An 18,362-nucleotide genomic window follows, 5' to 3' on the forward strand; every position below is an offset into this window, starting at 1 on the left:
GTTGTTCTCACTTCCTTACCTTTGGTTGCTGAAAGACAGTGGCTTCCCTGTGACATGCAGAGGGCTGGACAATATATATATATATATATATATATATATATATATATATTAACTACGTTATGCCTTTATCGATATTCTGGTGATCATGACTATTAGTGTTTTCATTCAAAAGTAGACTGTTGTTAACACCGATACTGCAACATGAACAAAGATTTGACCAAAGGCATTGGAGTAATTAAAACATTGTTTATGGCCAATCTGCCAGTTTGGCAGAGGAAGTGTAGCGCCCAGGATTACATTAAATAATTGACACTGGGTGAAAAAATGGGTTGCAAAATCGTGGGATTAAAAAAAGCCAATCTTTTATTATTATTATTTTTATTTGGCCATGAGGTGACAAAAGTAATAGTAATGTTACTCATTGATAGTATGAAAGATTGACTATGCAATCACAGACTTGATATAACAGTGGTATCAGAAGGAAAGTTCATGCATTACTTTTGTATTTGCACATCCATTTCAGTTCCAACATTTAGGTGAATGAAGTATTTGACGATTCTGAATCCGCATTGAATGTTTGACAACAATCAGTTTAGACATTCTTTTTAATCATTTAATATGGGCACCAGGCCGCCAGCACAGTGATGCAGTACTTGTGTCAGTGTTACACTGGGTCACAAATAGGTGCGCTAACAGTATAATATTATATGTAATTTAATTTAGTTTAAATGTATTATGTTGTGCTCTGATGCATTTCTAATGGACACTCTGCGTTTAACCTGTCGGCAGGTGACGCACATAGGTTCTATTGGTGCTGGAAACGGCCCCCCAGAATGATGACGTCCTTGTGTTTCAGAGAGCCCAGAGTGTAGCTTTCATTCTATCAGAGAGCCCTCACTGTTCTTCTAGCAGCAAGGGAGAGGTCATTTTGGACCTCATGGCAACCTGGTGAACCATGTTCCCTCTGTTTGTTAGGACCTGTGTGTGACCTCCATTGCCTCTTCTAGGTAAACATAGCTGCAGGCCTGGGTGATGGTGGCTTGGCCCACCCATCAGAGTGTTGTCATTTATTACCAATGAAAATCACCTCATTCTTGTGCTACCCTGTTGGGCCCAAACCGCACCAATACAGCTAGTCACCACTCGCATGCAACTACTCATAACCATTTTGTTGCAAGTGACGGAATTGCATGGATAATCATTGATGCAGTTTTGGCCTTAGAGAAAGGAACAGCATTGCCATTGACGGCATCAGCCTGCAAGGACCAATATGGTCTCTTCTTACATCCGCGGAAGGAAAACAACACATCGACCATCTAGTGCAGCCTACACTGAGGCCACACTGTGTGTATACTGGGGGGCTACACTTCCTGGTTGCAGACTAGGACAAATAAAGAGGATAGAGCACGGAGGTGCGGCCCGGTATCCTGCGGGAGGTTTGCACATGCTCGGTGTAAACAGGAACTGCGACGATGGAGTGTTCCAGCAGAGGTGCTAGATAGAAAGCTCATAACTTAACGTAAATAATGAGATCCAGAACAGTTGAGAATTAAACAGCAGTCACCCTGAACAGTATCCATGTTCCTTTGTCATTTCACAAAAATAAAAGTTTGACACATGTACTAAAGAACATGGAAAATCCACAAAAGAAAATATACAAAAACATTGACATTTAGTAAATGTACTTGTCCTTTATCTTTCAGTCTGTTATACACAACATTTTTTCCACAGTTACTTTTTAAAATAAAAACAAAATCGTACTATTCTCTTTTTTTGATATCCTTTTTATTATTTCAGTTCAGGGTCAGCAACTCTCAGGCACCTCTAGCACCTCTGCTGGAACACTCCATCATCGCAGTTCCTGTTTACACTGAGCATGTGTAAACCTCCTAGGGCTGCTGTAATTGTCCAAAAATTGGATTCGGATATTCGTTTTAAAAACCCACGTGGATTCGAGCAATTCGAGCCATTCGGATTTCGGATTTCAATTCGAGCCATTCGGATTTTTTAATAATTATATTTACACCAATACAACCTGAGACATAACATTTAAGATCGCATTGCTGGCGCAACTCTCTCTCTCTCCGCGCATTGTTGTTGCTGAAAACTGAGTTGGAACACAACGCATACATTCTCCCTTCTCCAGTAAATTTTTTTTCTTAAATGAGCAATCCTACCACACAGCCTTATCAAAACGAGGCACGGAGGCAGTATTAATTCACAGAACAGAACACTGCATTGCTGCTGCTGCCGGGGCACCACATTTCATCCTTACGCATTTTATTTATCTTTTTATAATTTCCTGAAGGATAAAGTCGCTTCATGATTGAAGATTGATGAGTGATAGATCTGTGTGTTGTCTAACAAGCCCAAATTGATTAAATCAATTAATTACCAGCAGCCAGCTGCATTATTATTATCTGTGGACTGTGGGTCTGCGGCCGACGTTATGAAACTTTTTAGCTGGCTAGCTGCGCTCCGCTGTTATGCTCAAATTAGTGACCCTAAATAATTCTGAGGCAACATGGCTGGAGACGAGGCAGCCAATCAGAACTGCGCTGCGCTGTATAGTCTGTGTTTAGGAAGAGTGTGAGGCAGCTGATTTATTCTTCAATGTATGCCGTTGTCGGCGTGTCGCGTGGCAAATATAACTAATCTACAAGCTCACAAGTCACAACGCTTACCCATGGCACCGAAAACTAATTATAATAATAAATAAAAAAATATTTTTTATTATTATTTTTAATTTGAACCTTAATTTTATATATTCGGTTATTAATTAAAAAAAATGATTCAAAACTATATTCGGATATATAATATTCGTTGGCAGCACTAAAACCTCCTGCAGGATACCGGGCCGCACCTCTGTGCCTTATCCTCTTTATTTGTCCTAGGTTGCAGAGGATCTCTTATTCTACTCTCTTTGGTATTTTGCGCATTTGACTGGCACTGGCCACATGATCCCCGCCCTTGTGATGGGGGGGAAAGTGTTAAGACCCCTGTTCTAGTACCTGTGGGCCCTCAATTCAAAGGAGCTTTATTGGCATGAAGGTGTTTTGGATGAGGCTTTGAATTTTCTAGTGTGGGTGTCAGTTACCTCTGCTCGCCTGCCTTGTTAATCTGTGTGTCAATCTCTTTGTCATACTCAAGGATGACAAATCTCTCGGTTTGGGTAGTTGATGAAAATACCAGTCACCTGTCCACTGTCACAACAGAGGGCATCCACATAACTGTAGCTCCTGAGCAGTGTTGGACAAGTTACTTTTTAAAGTAATTAGTTATAGTTACTGCTCTTCAGTGCTCTAAGAGAGTAACTAGTTACTTTACTAGTTCCTAAATTATACTTTTATAAAAAAGGCATAATAATAAAACTTTGGTGTTCTGTGGCAATTATTATGAAATTTAGTGGAACAATACAACACAAAATATGCAACATATCTCTCTATCACTCACTCACTCACTCTCACACACACTCACACATATGGAATATCAGAACAGGTCAGCTCCATATATTGAGATCTAAGGGTCTGAGGTCAGATGTAGAGTTGCTGGTCGGTTCCATATATGCAGATCTAGGTGATGATCCAGTCTTCTCCATGTATGGATAATTGGCTATCCAGGGTTTGATGAGGTCAGTGTTGGGGTCTTCATATATGGAGGACACCATATGGAGCATGTCACGAGGCGTGACGGACTGACAGCCATATATGGTGGCGTGACGGACGGAGTGACATGTTTTGCAGGTTTTCATAGTAATCTGCGACCTACTGTCTCAAAAAGGCCCATCCTTTTTTCCTCTGCACCAAATCTCTTAGCTGATATTAGCCGATCTACAAGTTCAAAAAGTTGTGAACTTGGAATACATTGTGAGCTTGTACATCACCTATTTTTGACGAATGTTTGTATAGTATGTCATGCCCAGAAGAATACTGTGCTAGTAGGTAACATAAGTAAGTATGCAGATGCTTTGAGCTACACAAAGCTGAGCTAAGATTTGTTGCCTGAAATTGTTAACTTGATGTGTTGCAACGTGGGTGTCTATTAGCACTTAGCAGGCAATAATGGGATGATTAGTCTGATAATTCTGATTAGGTTTTTTTAACATTTGTTTCTTCTGTTCCATCTTCCATAGCTCAAGTTAAATATGGGTGGGTGGGTTATCCCCACAGTGACATCACAACGGGGCGGCGGCGGTGGCTCAGGGGTAGAGTGCCTGGATGGGAACCGCAAGGTTGCCAGTTCAAACCCGGGCTCCCCCAGAGTTACTGTCGAAGTGTCCTTGAGCAAGACACTGAACCCCTAATTGCTCCCGATGTGCTAGTTGGTGCCTTGCATGGTTTCCGCTGCCATCGGTGTATGAATGGGTGAATGTAATGCACAATCTATGTAAAGCGCCTTGGATAAAGGCGCTATATAAATGCACCATTTACCATTTACCATTTACAACGCACATTGAATATATATATATATATACAACCGGGCTAGCGTTTGTTGACACAGGCCGATTTGATTGCTACTGTATCATTTTGCCCAATATACTTTAAGAAGAATCTTTCCAGCCTAAGATTTCCTGAGCATTTAGTCAGGGAAAGCCCCACTACTGGAGCCCATCCCAACGTACAGAACGTCTGTATTGGGGTGGGGTTGTGAAGACCAAGTACTCAGGGGAGCTCCAGGGCAGCTGCTAATTTATTAGAGGACTCGTAAAGCTCCGGCCTGTGTGTGGGTGTGAACTGAAGAGGCTCAACTAGTGTCCCTGCTCTCCCATACTGGATGGATGGAAGGAGGAAACCTCCATGGAGATAACGGGGAAAAACAAATCTCTATCCATTCTCATTTTACTGAATTGTTCCTCTTCGTCCCCCCCTGTCTCTTTCACACGCTCTCTCTGGTTGTTTAAGTTCTCTCTCTCTCAGCTGAGCAGGAATGCCAGGGTGCTTACCTCATTTCCTCCGCTCTGGAGTAAAATGAGGGAGGGAAAGAAGAGGGGGTCGGAGGAGGAGGGAGGGAGGCTGCAGGAAACTATACTGGCTTTGTTGGATTTGGAAACTTTTCCTCTTCTGCTCGCTACCTTGCCTCTCATGCCTTCAACAGCCCTGTTAGCACTTATCAGTAACACTGCTGTAGTAAGCTTTGTCTTCCCTTTGTTTTGTTTTCAGAATTTCATTATATGCTTGTGATGTTGCTGAGTCTCAGGACAGTATTAAATCCTTAATATTTTCGGATGTATTTTGCTTATCCGAGACTTGCGTTAAAACTAGGTGATAACTTATAGCTATCAATGTTGCTAGATTCCACCAGAGAAATGAGCATGGAGGGTGTGTGCGTGTTGCACGACTGCACGTGCATGGGGGAAGGAGTGAATGCTGTTGTAGACTGCTCTTGCTAAAAGCATGGTAACCTGAGGTTAGGTTGTGGATGGATCCTGCAACATGGCAGACTATGGAGCTCAGTGAAACTTAATTGTCTGTAACGTTGTTTTAGAACATTTTAGGATTCATGCCCAAATAAGCAACTACATTTGGAAACGGTAAATACCAATACAATGGTATACAATACAATACAATATACAAGTGACTTTACAGGAAAAACGAGCCTAAAATATATAATAAGCAGACTTGGCAACTATGATGGCTATATTTGTTATTTATAGCCTTTGCTCCAATTCCTCTCTTGTCAAGTTAACAGTGTGTGCTGGTCAACCACCTTCTTAGGTTTTTGTCCACAGAATACACTTGCATAAGTCCCTCATAGAAACACAGACATCGACCACACCCACAGCTTGCAGCTTGCTCTGCACTTGGGTGAAGAGAGAGAGAAAGGAGGAAGGGAAACTGTTTGGCTGCCAGGCTGCCAGCCCACATCAGTCAATTGCTGTTGTGCTGGCCTGCCAGGGGTTGATGCGCACGTGCGTGTGTTCATCAAAGTGTGTGTGTTGCAGTTAGAGCCTTGTTAATGTATTGACTGTCCCTAGCCCCATAGAGGGCCAGGAATGTGCATAGAGGCAGCATTACACAGGAGACGGGCAGGCTAGGAATGCAGCCCGAGTGGACACTGACCGACTGATGGCACTGCCTCAGATCAGCCGCTCTGCATTTCACTGCTCACATGCTGTATGTGTGTGCTTGTTTTTGAGTGGTGCTAGTGCCACTTCTATGCAGAGCTATGTGTATATGCGTACGTACGTGTATGTATACGTACGTACGTGTCCGTGCTGCAAGTTCTGCAACACCTAAAGTGGCCAGTAAACAAACACACACATAGACACACACACTTACAGAGGCCAGGGAGGAGTACAGTACTGTACCGCACCACTCACTTCAGACTGGTCTGATTTTTCTGCCTCTGCTTGGCTGTCTGTGAATTAATCTCTATCTTCCAGCCCCACTGTTTTATCTCCCTGCCGAGCTGCCGTAGTATTAAATAAGGTAAGGCGTTTCACATTGTTCAGAATGTGCACACTGCACAGCCACCATGCCAGTAGCAGCAAGGGACCGGACCACACTGTATGCCACACACTCCGTGGTTGGTTTGCCATGCACTTTCACTCACATAGCCTAACCCTGGAGGCTAGAGAATTATGGCCCTGACACACCAAACTCACTATATTAAAAGCTAATACAATTAACAAATCTCCATATGATCAATCATGGCCTTCTTTTGTCAGAAGTGAGTGCTTCCATGAAGTGTGTGCCTCTCTGTCTCTCTCTCTATTGTTCTCATGTGTGGCTGTTCAAATATTTTCCCTGTTCGACCCCCTGTCCCACATCTGCAATTCAATGTTTGAAATTGGTGAGCGGTCCATGCAGATACCTCACTACCACTACGTTGGTGTACACACATTCTACAACAGATTGCCAGCCACAGCCGCTATTCAATGGTTCCACATCGGCTTGGTGTGTCATGTCCCTTATACAGACAACCAGTGTGTGACTATTGGGTCATGGGTCAAGACCGGAGCCTGAGTTGCAAACATGTTTAGTTTGTAGTGAGTTTGACTAGGTTTATGTTTAAGCTGGTTGTCGACACAACAGGCTTAGTGGGTTAGTGGGTGTTTAAAACGTCTAACCCACCGTTTATTTTGTTGGCTTCTTTTGTTTTGTGTTTGGTTAATAATAAAGCTCTTTTCTTTTCTATGTTAAGAGGACCTCCATCTTAAACGTTGTAGGCTGTGTAAATTGGTGCTTAAGAGTTGAGATTTAGATACGTCATTGACAAAAAGTCACTTGAAGATACAGTATATTGCTTGTCAGAACAAGTGGGACAAGCGTTAATGTCGACTAGTAGGGCTGACTCAAAACATTTGAATATTCGAAGCTTCGTTCGATGACATTTTGAACATGAAAAAATAAACTGCAATTGTTTTCCATACGGATGTTTATCATATCACAGTTCTATTACCTGTAATTGTCCTATCAAACACAGCACTCATTAGAATAATGTATAAGTGTCTGGAACGCACTGAGCAGTGCAAAGAAAAAGACATTAAAGGGTAAGACCACTTTTGGGTTGTGTAGTTACTTTGCCATGATGCAACTCCAAATGTGGACAAGAAATAAATAACTGCTCCAGTGATTAGAAATTGATAATTCAAAATATGCTCCTCATTGACTTACATTGTAGCTAAAACAGCTCTCAAAGTCACTCTTTTAGTACGTAAACAAACACAAACAATGTTGATTCAGACAATATAGAGCATCACCAAAACTCATGTGGTTTAATTTTTTCATAAAAATGTTATCTTCCTGTTGATTTGTCAATTTTATTGGGAAGAAAACCCGGACTGGATCCGTGGATCCGGATCCAGATCTTCAAATAGTAAAAGCAACAGGAATCTAAAATTTTTATGAAAAAATAAAACATGAGTTTTGGTGATGCTCTATATTGTCTGAATCAACTTAGTTTGTGTTTGTTTACGTACTAAAATAGTGACTTTGAGAGCTGTTTTAGCTACAATGTAAGTCAATGAGGAGCATATTTTGAATTATCAATTTCTAATCACTGGAGCAGTATTTTTTTATTTCTTGTCCACATTTGGAGTTGCATCATGGAAAAGTAACTACACAACCCAAACCTCAAAAAAAGTGGTCTTACCCTTTAAGACCTCCCTTCTCAAAAAGATTCAAGTGTGCACATAATATCTGTGGTAATTCTGCTGAATAAAACCAGCTTAGTAAGTAGTTATTTTGAGCTCATAATTGAGCTGTAAAGGTGATTTCTTGCTCAAATGTGAACCTTGATTTTCCTCTACAAGAATTGAGATCGCGATTCTCACACAATTCTCATTTTTCCAAAGAAAATATTTTTTTTTTTAGCCTGTAAATCATTCAAAATGTGTCTGATATTATATCTGGCAGGTAGCACACTTTTTTATCCTTACTTTTGACTGATTTTCTAGTCTGGAATTTTAAAATCAGGATTGATCAAGTGATATTACTCAAAACGGAGAACATAACCTCCCCAGAATAATAGTCAACAAACAAGTTCCACAACAGTAGGTTATGAGAATAACTGACCCATTTTCTTTTACCAACTTGAGCCTACTCACTTCAAATGTGGATAATGCACATTGATCAGGTTTTTTCTGTTTGGTCTCTCGTCTAAGATGCTAAAGATTAGCTTGCATGGTTGGAGCTAAAGAGTGACTTTGCTGCTTTTGTTGCCACGGTAGTGAATCAATCTCTCTTTTTCTCGCTGTTTTCTAATACATAATACTACCATACATTGCTGTGTGGTAGTACGCTGCTCTGCTCGGCGTCCTGCTTGGAGGAGGAGGAGCAGCAGCAGCCAGCATAGTGCTGGCTATAGTGGCTGCAGTCTGTAGCAAAACATCACTGCTATGACCACGTTGGATGGAACAAAGTGCTGAAGCGGAGTACTGGAATGGAGTGCTTGGAGCGGAGTGTTTGATTGGTCTTTTTCGCTGTAAAAACAATAATACACGAATTCAACATGACGTCATAGAGTTGCCATAATTTTAGAAATGAGATTGCACGTGTGTCAGAATCGAGATCGAGTTATTTTTTTCGATTAATCGTGCAGCACAGTAGAGGTATGTCCCATGAACTCTGTCCATAAGGAATGGAATGACCCATGGATGATGGAACCCCAGGCATTTGTATCAACAAATGACGGTTTGTTGATACAAATGCCTGGGGTTCCATGTGTCTTTCTCTTCTCTTTCTCTTCAAGAATTGAGATGACGATTTTAACACTATTCTCATTTTATTAAAATAACAAACAAAAAACATAAGAGAGTAACTAAAATGAATTGGACAGCCAACTAGTGCTGCATGAATAATTGTGCAGCACTATCTCCCATTGCCTCTTACTTCATCCAGACATCCAGTGTGTCTGTTTAAAGGTCGTATAGACAACTTTTAAGCCAAAATGTAAACAAATATATACAGGTATATCTATAGTTTTGGCCTTTTCCCCCTATAGCATCCCCTCTATAGTGATGCTGGGGTGTTTTCCTGCAGAGACACACTCCCTTTGGGTCCCTCTGGGTGTTTATATCCACTAGTGTTTACAGCTAGGATCATGGGATGCCTCAGAGTTTTATTTTTTTTTTTTTATATTATTTATTTTGAGGGTTTTCTTTACATAGACACAAGGACAGACAGCAGACTTACATACAAGACAGTTACTTACATAAAAACAACAATAAATAAACAAGGAAAAAAAAATAGAACTAAATTAAAATAAAATGAAAAATAGCTAATAAATAATAGTTTCCAAGTGGTACATGGGTTGTATAATGTATGTGTGCACGTTGAGGTGGGTTCCGTCCTAAACAGAGTCAAATGCGCTCTTCAATATGATTTAAAAAGGGGGTCCATACCTCCACAAATACATCTGCCTTATTTTGTGTTTCATACTTGAGTCTCTCCAGTGGTAGTATTGACATTATTTGGGCCATCCACATATGTTCTGAGGGTATTTCATCTGTCTTCCAAAAAATCAAGATACATTTCTTTGCTAAGAATCTAAATAGATCAAATAATTTCCTATGAGCAGAGCTCAACTTTACATTTGGGTCTGCCCCCAACAGGTATAACAGAGGAGATTTTCTCAATTTTACTTTAAGGATTTTTTCAATTTGATCATGAATTATTTGCCAAAATGGTTTGATTTTTGGACAAAACCAGAACATATGGGGGTAGGTACCCAAATGCAGTTTGCATCTGTTACACAGGGGAGAGTTCTCCCTGGACATTTTGTTTAGACAAACAGGGGTTAAGTATGTTTTGAAAATAAACTTGTAATTATGTTCTAGGATTCTAGGAGTAAGTGAAGATAGATTTACTTTTACACATATTGTTGTCCATGTTTCCTGGTCAATTACAGCATTTAGATCTTTTTCCCATATCCTTCTCAGAGGCTGGAAGGATGACGTCACTCTACCATTGAGGATTTTATAAATCTTTGAAGTGAATTTTAACATAGATTGGGTGTTAATAATGCATTGTTCTATCTCGTCTATGTGAGACCTAAAAATATTTTTCCTAAGCAAAGATTGTAAAAAGTGTCTTAATTGTAAGTACTGGAATAAGTTTGTGGAAGACAGACCAAATTCCTCCTTCACCTCTGAAAAGGGCTTGATGTTTGTACTACTGAGTAGACAGCCCAAATTGTTAACACCTTTGTTAGTCCACCTTTGCAAACCAATCTCACTTAGACTCGCCGGTAAATCTGGGTTATGAGAAACAGGTGAAAGGACAGATAAACTCTTTTGAATTTTACAGTATTTTTTACACTTTGGCCACATTGATAAAATGCCGTTAACAACGAAGGATTTGTTGAGCCCTGACAAACTCGCATTTACAAAAGGGAGAGATTTAAGTGGAATTGGGTGACTGAGATGGGATTCTATTGTTTTCCATAGGGAATCATCAGACTCCTGGAACCATTCAGTCATTCGTTTAATTTGAGCAGACCAATAGTATAATTCAAGATTTGGGAGGGCTAAACCACCTTCGTTATAAGGTTTACACAGTGTGGCCAGAGAGATTCGTACCTTTTTATGGTTCCAGAGAAATCTAGAGATATTAGTGTTTAAATTAGCAAAGAATAAGGGTGGAATTGGACAGGGTAATGATTGAAATAGATAATTTAATCTTGGCAACAGGTTCATTTTAACTACATTAATTCGACCTATAAGTGTTAGAGGTAGGTTGGTCCATAAGTCCATGTCATCTTTCAGCTTTTGTACTAGAGGTGTATAGTTACAGGTATAAAGATTGTCCAGTATGGGAGAGATGAAAACACCGAGATAAGTAAATCCTTCTTTTGTCTGTTTAAAGGGGGATAAGGTGTTAAGTTTTTCGTCATCTATCTGAGTCAGTGGACAGAGAGTAGATTTGGTTAGGTTAATTTTATAACCAGAAAGAGAGCCATATAAGTTAATTACTGACATTAAATTAGGAATTGATTGGTCTAAATTAGATATAAATAGCAAAGTATCATCGGCATATAGCGAGATCTTGTGTTCTAGGTTGCCAGCTTGTATGCCTTTAATACTAGGATTTAATCGAATTGTTTGGGCGAAGGATTCGGCTACAAGCGCGTACAGAGCTCCAGATAACGGACAACCTTGCCTGGTCCCTCTTGCTAAATTAATTTTCTTTGAAAGAAGGCCATTTGTAAAAACTTGTGCGGTTGGTGAGGTATATAATGTTTTTATACAGCTAATGAACTTAGGGCCAAGATCAAAATGCGCAAGGGTGGAGAGGAGGAAGCTCCAATCTACAACATCAAAGGCCTTTTCTCCGTCCAGCGATATAATTGCGGATTCGTCTCCATTTTTACCAGCATAATCTATTATATTTACCAGTCGGCGTATGTTGTCTGCGCCATGCCGGCCTTTAACAAAGCCTGTCTGGTCATTTTTTATCAATAATGGGAGAACAGAATCCAACCGTTTAGCCAGCAGCTTGGCGACAATTTTATAGTCGGTATTAAGAAGTGAAATTGGCCTATAGGATGAGCAGTCGTGCATATCTTTATCTTTTTTTTTTATAAGGGTAATAGCTGCCTCTTTCATGGACCCGGGAATAATATTACAGTCAACAAAATCTTGTACCATAGGCATGAAAAGTGGTTGCAGTTCGGACCAGAAATGTAAATAAAATTCAACTGGGAATCCGTCAAGGCCAGGACTTTTCCCAACAGACATAGCCTTAATAGTGTCATGAGTCTCTTCGGTTGTGACTGGGGCATTTAACTGTGTACGATCCTCAGCAGATACTTTAGGTAGGTTAGCCGCTTGTAAAAAGGAGTCAATACTTTCACTAGTTGGAGAGATATGTGCTTGATATAGATTATTAAAAAAGGTAAAAAATGTGTCATTAATCACCTCCGGGTCATATGAAATTTCCTGATACTGTGTCCTAATTGCTTTAATTTGGCGTTCTGTGTGTTCTTTTTTAAGTTGATATGACAACAATTTACCAATTCTATTATTAAATTCATAGTGTTTTTGTCTTGAAAATAATAATAGTTTTTTGGTGTCATTGACATACTCAAGCTCCAATTTAGCTTTGACTGCTGATAGCGCCTTCCAGTTTGGATCTGAAGGTGTATGTCTATGGATTGTTTCCAGCTGTTTTAATTGGTTCTCTAGTTCGGTTCTGGCCTTTTTGGACTCTCTTTTTTTAAATGAAGCATATGAAATTATATAGCCGCGAAAAGTAGCTTTTGCAGCATCCCATAACATAGCTGCAGTCACTTCCGAATGCTTGTTTTCATTAAAAAAATCGGAGACGACTTTTTTGAAGTATGAGTCAAACTCACTATCAGTTAGGAGAGAGGTATTAAACTTCCAGCTCTTAGACACCGGCTTGGGTTGGGTTAGTGTGATGTCAAGGAAGATAGGGGCGTGGTCTGAGATGACAATCTGTCCTATATCACATTTTGATACCGAGTGGGCCATGCCACATGGAATCAAGAAGTAATCTAATCTTGAATAGGATTTGTGTGGATTGGAAAAAAAAGTATAATTTCTAGAGTTGGGGTTAAATTCCCTCCATACATCAATGAGGCCAACCTCCTCGCACAGACCATTCAGGGCTGCAGAGGATCTTGATCTCACCAGTGTAGGTGGAGCCTTATCAGCCATCGGATCCATTAGGAGATTCAGATCTCCTGCAATTAGGCCCACACCTCTACAATGATAGCTAAACAGCGTGATCATTTCTGCCATGAACTCAGGACAGTCCTCATTAGGAGCGTATACGTTTAATAGTGTCATATGTTGACCACACACGGAGCCAGTAATTAGAATATATCTTCCCTCTGAATCAAGTATTTGGTTTTCAAATATGAAAGGAATCTGTTTGTCGATGAGGATGGCGACTCCTCTACTATTTGATTTAAAAGAGGAGGAGAAAACTTGCCCGACCCAGCCGTTTTTGAGTTTTAAGTGCTCTATTGAAGTCATATGAGTTTCTTGTAGTAGTGCTATAGAGGCTTTGTATTTTTTAAGATGTGTTAGAACTGTTTTGCGTTTAATAGCGTGACCCAAGCCTCTTACATTCCAAGATATTATATTCAATTTAGACATAGTACTTGGAGTAGGTTTAGCTTAAATCTTGCAGTTGCATTAAATAAATGGAGCCTGTCATTACGATTACCTCTGGTGAAACCTGATGTATAAGGCTCAATGCCCGCCTGAGGATGCACACAATTGTAATATTTACATTCATTTTTATCAGAATACCACTTGGAGTTAAATACGTTTAAATACAAGACAACATTGGGGTAGTGAGTAATAGCAAACAAAAAACTAAACAAAAACACTAAACAAATTACACAACATAGACACGCAGACAGACAGAAATTAATGATGTCAAGTAACATCATAATAACACTAATCATTCCAAGGGGCTATGCCTCAGTACCCGGGAAGGGGGAGAGAAACCTTAAGCTTAATATCTAATGTGCCTATGGCAGGTGGTGTGCTTAATAGGCCTGTGCTTGCAGAACAGTTTTATATTTGTATATTTTTTTTTTTTTCCTTTTCTTTCTTTTTTTTTTTTTTCTAATAGTAGCTACACACAACACAAAGAAGCAAATACGAAATGATTAAAGAGGTATAGAACTTAAAAGTAGCCTATAAACCCAAAACATAATGAAGCCAGGCGTCAGGGGCCAGGCCACCCTCAAATTTGGCCTAAGCTCTAGTTTGTTCATATCTACATACCAGAGTTCTCGTTATTTTTTAAACATTTTTAATATTAACAAGCCAAGATCACTCAAGTGAGGGAAATAATGATTAAATAGTTAGTAGCATTTACTCATCTCATGTGGGTTTAAATTGATGGACATTACTTTTACTTATCATTGAAAGAAAGAACAAAATCAAATCGAGGGGCACAAATATAGGTTTCGATATACTCTGCGCACAGATGTATTAATTTAAATTATATGTAACTCTGGAAGCATAATTTTAAATCGAAACGGATCAAAATTTGGTTGTACTCACTCGCTGGCTAAAATGCACAGCTTGAGAGAATAGCTGAAATCGTAGGCCTTATGCGCAGGAAGAGATAAGACTAAAGGAAAAACAGACAGTTGGACTAGAAAGTATAGGCTTGAATCATTCAAATAAATAATAGATAATGATAAATCAAATGATCTGTTCGATCCTTAGCGCAATCGTCGTCGCATTGATCGACGTGATATAAGTGGAACCAAACTAACTAATCATAAGCCAAACCAGCAAACAAAACAAAAAACCGACAAACAAAATAACACCATTAGAAGTAGAAAATAGGTAGACAACTATTCAATTTTAAATTGTTGTGGTCATTTTGAATTGCGTATGGGCGAAAACGAAACAAATAAATTATAATTAGAATAAAGGGTCCATGCATTCGCGCAACGCGCACCGCCTGCCTCAGTAAGAGACAGCGGCTAGATGAAAAAAAAATAAAAAAGCACAAAAAAGAAAGCAACAAAACAAGGGACTAATAGCAGGCTGTTTCGTGGCTGTTTATATAGCCCGTCGTCAGGCGTTTTCTTTAGAATTATGTTCCCATCCTCATTTCAATCCATAAATGGAGCACACAACGTCAAGTGCGGCGAATGAAGTGAATGAGATGGGTGCGTGTGTGTGTTTGTGTATAATGTGTGTGAGGGGGGGGGTATGGGCCGCGGGCGTATGATCCATGAAGTCTCAGCCTGGTGGATGAATTGTGGTGCAAACCACTCGTTTATAGTTTATTAATCAGACAGTCAGATTGAGAGAAAAAGGAAATCATGGGCTTACCACCTTGGGAGCAGTCAGGCGTTGATTTCGGTGTAACGCTCGGTGCCAAATAATATTTTGCACGCAGTGTTACGGCTTTAGACTACTGTCAGTCAACTTTTATGTCGGGGAATTTCTCTTTCATTTCCCTCTTGGCTGTGTCTGGATCCCTGAACGTGAACATTTCGGAGCCGATCGACACCTGTAGAATTCCTGGATGTCGCATTCTGGTTTTGAATCCCTTCTCATGGAGCGATTGTCTTAGAGGCCAGTATTCTTGTTCGCGGCGTCTCAGTCTTGCCGACTTGTCGGGCTTGAGCTTCAGCAGCTGGTCTTCAAGTTTGATTTCGGCTGAGTTCGCTGCTTTCAGTATATCCAACTTCTTTTGGAACGTGAACATTTTGAAGATGATCCTCCGTGGTTTGCCCGTCTGCTTCTCTACTCCAACGCGGTGTGCTGCCTGGAAATCGCTCTCCTGAATCTGTATTTCGAGTTTATCAGAGAGCAGGGTTGCTAAGTATGATATCATGTTGGCGTTTTCGCGTCTCTCTGGCACATTAAACAATAAAATATTGTTGCGCCTCGAGTGGTTCTCTAAACTGTCAATCTCGTTCATTGCGTCTTCAAGTTTAGATTCCAAGTGTTTAATTCTTTTGTCATGATGTTTGAGTTCAACGCCTTGGTCATGCAGGTCTGCCTCTGCCTTCTCCATTGTATTGCCCAGGCAGCCAATCTTTTTCTCCATCGTATCAATCTTTCCCGCAAGCAGGTCTATTTTGTCAACCTTTACCGACAGTATAGCAACCTGCTCTGCAAGATGTTTATTTGATTCAGCCACTTGCTCCATCAGTTCTTGTAGTCGCTCCATGCCTTTTTGGTCTTTTTTGTCTTTTTGATTGCGGGTTTGTGCAGTTGTCATTGTTAGAATTGTTTGATAGACGGCCTACTCCGCCATTGCGTGGAGTCAGTTTGTTCAAACAATGATCTGGTAAAAAGTCAGCATGATTCTTTTAGTAATGCAACATGGACTATAATTCGCATATCACAGAAAGAAACACCAAAGGTTTCCCAATTTCCCGAGCAGGAGCCTCTCTACAGCCTACTCACACCCGTCCGCCATCTTGGTTTCTGAGAGCAGTTCCTCAGTGCCTCAGAGTTTTAAACTTTTAGCCAATAACGCGAGGGTGTGACTGTGTGTTTCATAATGAATGCGCGATACATGGGCTTGTACTGTGTATTATGTCATTTATGTTTATGTACATGCTTGTGTGTGTATGTGCTTGCTTGCGTGTATGGCATGCCTTTCTTTGTGTTAGCATGACTTAAGTTGTGTGAGTTGCACGTGGTAAGCTGGGCTTAATTATTAGTTGCTGCTTCTGCGTCACACTGCGTGTTTTCAGCATCACATTTTATTGTGTTTATGCAAGGCAAGGAAGGCTCTCAGATAAAGGTGCAATCCAGCTACAACACAATAGCAGAGTTCAAAGCCATTACCCAGCCTGCAGAGTGCTGCTTGGTGCCAAACTAGAAACATCTTCAAGTCGAGTGAGGTTGTGTTAGTCAGTCAGTCGAGTGATGTTGTCAGTCAGTCGAGTGAGGTTGAGTCAGTCAGTCGAGTGAGGTTGTCAGTCAGTCAGTCGAGTGAGGTTGTGTCAGTCGAGTGAGGTTGTGTCAGTCAGTCGTGTGAGGTTCTGTCAGTCAATCGAGTGAGGTTGTGTCAGTCAGTCAGTCGAGTGAGTTTGTGAGTTTATCAGTCAGTCAGTCGAGTGAGGTGTCAGTCAGTCAGTCGAGTGAGGTTGTGTCAGTCAGTCGAGTGAGGTTGTGTCAGTCAGTCAGTTGAGTGAGGTTGTGCGTTGTGTCAGTCAGTCGAGTGAGGTTGTCAGTCAGTTGAGTGAGGTTGTGTCAGTCGTGCAGTTGAAGCTTCAGATTGTTCAGGTTTTCATGATGTGCTCAATGCTTTGTGTGGCATACTTGCTGTTTTTAATGTTAGTGGCACTGGTGGCAGATCTTTCATACAGATTGACACTAGGCAAATAAAGCATTCTATTCTATTCTATTCTAGGCAGCCTTGCTCAGCAGCCAGGTAGGCTATGTTGCCCTGTTACAATACATGCTTAGTAGTTGTTGGGGTATTTCTCACATACGTACATGAAATCTGTTCTTTATTACCCATCCTAATTATTAGGAGCAGTTGCATACCTTACCTCGCCTGACTATGGCAATAGTCCAATTCTTGATTAAAGAGAACTGGATAGTTTTTTGTGATTTTTTTTTTTTTTTTTTTTGGTGTGATTTTTCTTCCCAAGAGAGTAGAGCCTTCGTCCTACTCCTATACTTTCTGCTGACAGTAGGATTACATGCAGTGACTATTCTCACTGTAAGTCTCCCCGGTGTCCCCGGCTGGATTCCGTCCCCCGAACAATGGGCAATTGTGTTCGTGTACGGTAGATGTTCGACGAAGGTGGATGCACCACGTGGATTTGAACCCACAACCTCTGCGGTGGTACCACCAGTACAGAGAAAACTGGATTCAGATTTCAGAGTGGTTAGCACTATTGCCTCACAGCAAGGTCATGAGTTCAGTGTTGGCCTTGTGTGTGGCAGTTTGCATGTTCTCCCTGTGTTTGCTTTGGGTTTCCTCTGGTACTTCGGCCTCTCACACCAAAAGACATGCCTGTTAGATATTTGCTGTGCGCCTTGACCAAAGTACTAGCATTTCAACTGGATTTGGGTTAAATGCAGAGGACACGTTTCCCCAAGGGGACATACACAATAAAATAGGCAACAACAGTAGTATTTTCTACTTAGATTTTTTGGTCAGTCATGCACATCGTTTCTGTATAAGGCATTTTTGTAGTCTGTATCTGTAGCCAGGTCTCAACGCTTAGAGTTTTTCCAAGTATTCCAATGTGCTACTAAGTTGAAAAATCTAGTAACACAAAATATTTTAGGGGCACGATGAAAAGTTATCAAATGTGTTTTTGAGGGGCGCTAGCCCCTCCTATACAGCTTTAGTCCCCACACGTCTCAATATTTGCCATTAAAGTCGTATGTAAACAAGCAAATCAGCTAACCAATCACAGGCAACAGGCATTCTGATTGGCCAGTATGA

At 40.6% G+C, this 18,362-nt stretch overlaps 1 protein-coding gene across 1 annotated transcript in view; it reads left to right on the forward strand.

Annotated features, from left to right (window-relative positions):
- Nucleotides 1-18,362, forward strand: part of rnf19a (ring finger protein 19A, RBR E3 ubiquitin protein ligase) — a 43,769-nt gene that overhangs the window by 1,158 nt on the left and 24,249 nt on the right. The window lies entirely within an intron of this gene.

Source organism: Protomyctophum bolini (assembly GCF_963924005.1).
Source record: "Protomyctophum bolini genome assembly, chromosome: 7".
NCBI classification, from domain to species: domain Eukaryota; kingdom Metazoa; phylum Chordata; class Actinopteri; order Myctophiformes; family Myctophidae; genus Protomyctophum; species Protomyctophum bolini.